Raw genomic sequence first — 3,780 nt, forward strand, 5'->3', positions numbered from 1 at the left:
TTTGTCTGCCCTAGTCATGGCAAGGACTTTACCCTGTTCACTATTTTTTCCAACACCAAGCACAGGGCCTGGCACATGATAGGAGGTTGATAAGCCTTTGCTGAATAAATAAAGAGTCATATGTGTGAATGTGGGGGGTGGTAGTGGGGAGCTAGCTTTTGTGGAGTTTAACTACTGTATTCCAGGCACTTCCCATGCATTATTTAATTTAACCATCACAGTAGCCCAGTGAAGTAGGTGCTGTCGGCTCCATGTTACCATTGAAGACATTGAGGCTCAGAGAGGTTAAGCAACCTGACCTGGTTTACACATCAAGATTTGAACCTAGATTCATTGACTCATTAACACCTGCTTTTCTCATAGTTCCATTGCTGTCTGCCATGCAATAAAACAAAAACAATTGCATCACCATGCATGACACATAGTAAAACATCCAGGTCCCTCTGTTGGAGATTCTGCCCTGACAACCCACCTCCCCTTCCCCAGTGAATTCTGTAATCCTGAGTGTGTTTGAGTGGAGTATGCAACCGAGCATACAAATGAGTCCAAGCTCACTCTCTGCCCCTCAAGTTCCAGGAATGGTGCATTAAGGCTCTCCAGAGGAATAGGACTAATTAGGGGTTGGAGGTGTAGAAAGAGAAGGTGGGAGAAGGATGTAGAATTGGCCCACATGATTCTGGAGGCTGGGAAGTCCTAAGATTTGCAGATGGCAAGCTGGAGAGCAAAGTATAAGTTCCAATTCGAAAGCCAGCAGGCTCGAGATCCGAGAAGAGCTGATAGTTGAGTCTGAGGCCAAAGGCAAGAAAAGACTAACGTGTCAGCTCAAGCAGGAGGAGCTCCCCCTACTCAGGGGAGGGTACTCTTTGTTGTGCTGAGGACTTCGACCGATTGGATCATGCCCACCCACATTGGGAGGGCCATCTGCTTTACTCAGGACTCCAATTAAAACATTAATCTCCTCCAGAAGCACCGTCACAGACATACCCAGAATATTGTTTGACCAGCTATCTGGGTATCCCATGGCACAGTGAAACTGACACATAACATTAACCATCACAAGTAGGGACCCCTGTTTTTATTCTCTTCTTCTTAATAGGCTTGGGGAGAAGTTGGCCTCTTGTGCTTCTAACTCATCAGCTGTTGCTTGTGGGAGCTACTACCTACTTGGGATGGCTCAGGGCACTGCATTACGCCTTCCAGGCAATTATACGAGGTACTGCTTGAGCTTAAGCAAACTGAGAGAAGATTTAGGACGCTTTCTAAAGGTAATATCATAAATAGACATTTATTCCAATCATTTTGTTTTTTTGAGATGGAGTCTCTCTGTGTCACGCAGGCTGGAGTACAGTGGCGCAATCTTGGCTAACTGCAACCTCCACCTCCCGGGTTCAAGCGATTCCCCTGCCTCAACCTCCCAAGTAGTTAGGATTACAGGTGTGTGCCACCACGGCCAGCTCATTTTTGTATTTTTAGTAGAGATGGGGTTTCACCATGTTGGCCAGGCTGGTCTCGAACTCCTGACCTCAGGTGATCTGCCTGCCTCAGCCTCCCAAAATGCTGGGACCACAGGCGTGAGCCAATGCACCTGGCTTTTTTTTTTTTTTTTCTGAGACGGAGTCTCGCTCTGTCACCCAGGCTGGAGTGCAGTGGCGCAATCTCGGGCCACTGCAAGCTCTGCCTCCCGGGTACACGCCATTCTCCTGCCTCAGCCTCCCGAGTAGCTGGGACTACAGGCGCCCGCCACCGCGCCCAGCTAATTTTTTGTATTTTTAGTAGAGACGGGTTTTCACCGTGTTGACCAGGATGTTCTCGATCTCCTGACCTCGTGATCCTCCCTCCTCGGCCTCCCAAAGTGCTGGGATTACAGGCGTGAGCCACAGCGCCCGGCCTCTATCTTGATTCTTTTTCTTCCAACTTCAACACACACAATTTAGGAGGGAAATGAGTCAAAATGGGGTGGGGCAAGGGAAGGAACAGTCCAGCAAACCTCTTTGTGCCACAGAAGGAACTAGAATGTCTCTGGAACAGTCAGGAATCACAGATGTGTGAAGCCTAAAGGACCCTGGGGATCTCCTAGCCCTATTGCAACCAAGTCCCAAAGAAATTTAGGGACTTTCCTAAAGAGACACACATTAGTGACCAGGGTAACCCAGGCTTGCTGACTTCCAGCCCATCATTCTTCCCCTCGTTCCCCATTCCCACTAGAGGAGAACTTAGTGCCTTCCCAGCTTCTGAACCCACTCCTTCCTCCGGTCCCCTCACCGTCCTGGCCACACTCTCCTGTGTGGAGACTCATCCACACAGGGTCACAACTGCACTTTGTTGGAAGGAAACGGCTTGAAATGCAAATTCCATGTGTTACGCTCCAGCCTAGTGTCATGCCTGCTTTCATTTCTCAAATAGTTTTGTTTTACCACCATTTTTATGGCCATTCTGCCTTTCAGGCTTTTATCTTTTAGTTAAAATAACAAATATTTCTGAGCACTTAGTATTTGCCAGGCACCATTCTTTCATTTTTAATTTTTAAAAAATATTTTGTGGAGAGATAAGTGTTGCCATGTTGCCCAGGCTGGTCTTGAACTCCTGGACTCAAGCAGTCCTCCTGCCTCAGCCCCTAAAAGTGCTGGGATTACAGGCATGAGCCACTGCACCTGGCCTTTTTCTCTTTTTTTGAGACAAAGTCTTGCTCTGTTGCCCAAGCTGAAGTGCAGTGGTGCAATCATAGCTCACTACAACCTCGAACTCCTGGGCTCAAGCGATCCACCCACCAGGCACTGTTCTAATTGCCTTACATGTATTATCCAATTGCACATTCATCACATGCAATTGCCTTACATGTATTATCTAATTACACACATTCCATATGTAATTACTGATTATACTCACAGTACAGTTTAAAAATCCAAGCACAGAGAGGTAGTAATTTGCTTAAGGTCACACAGCAAGCCAATGAAGGAATTAGAATTGAAACCCAGGCTGTCTATTCCAACACTTCTAACCACTATGATACATGGCCTCTTAACATATAATGTTCCCTGAGTAAAGAACTGTATAAAGCAACAGAGATTATGAGCTAACTCAACAGTTCCATTTTCTTGGTGTAGACTAAACGTGTAACTGCCTCATTTTTGCCAACGATTTGAGGCACCTGAGCTGCAAAGGAAGTGCGTGTCTGATATTTTCAGCTTCTGTTGTGGGATGGAGTCCCTGCTTCATTAGCTGTGGATTTCCTTGACACAAGGTGGCTTCAGGTATAGTTTCAGCCAAAAAGAATGACATGGTCCAAATACAAAGTCTTCTGAGGATCCAGCATAATCCAGGTGTAAAATCTAGACTCTCTAAATAAATGAATGGACTTTCGGAGTTTGGAAGCAGTAACCAGTCAGTACTGTGCTGGAGACCGCTTGTACTGGCCTGCGAGAAATGGTCATTAATTTTTAGGAATTATGCAAGCCAGTTCTTAAATATAACCATTACTTAAAGTTAAATTATGCAAACTTACACGTAGTTTTTGGGGGATTTTGTTTGTTTGTTTTTTGAGATGAAGTCTCGCTCTGTCACCCAGGCTGGAGTGCAGTGGCATAATCTCAGCTCACTGCAAGCTCCACCTCCCGAGTTCAAGAGATTCTCCTGCCTCAGCCTCCAGAGTAGCTGAGATTACAGGCGTGCACCACCACACCCAGCCAATGTTTCATATTTTTGATAGAGACGGGGTTTCACCATATTGGCCAGGCTAATCTCGAACTCCTGACCTCAAGTAGTCTGCCCACCTCGGCCTCC

The sequence above is a fragment of the Mandrillus leucophaeus genome, unplaced genomic scaffold (assembly GCF_000951045.1).
Source record: "Mandrillus leucophaeus isolate KB7577 unplaced genomic scaffold, Mleu.le_1.0 Scaffold134, whole genome shotgun sequence".
In the NCBI taxonomy this organism is placed as follows: Eukaryota; Metazoa; Chordata; class Mammalia; order Primates; family Cercopithecidae; genus Mandrillus; species Mandrillus leucophaeus.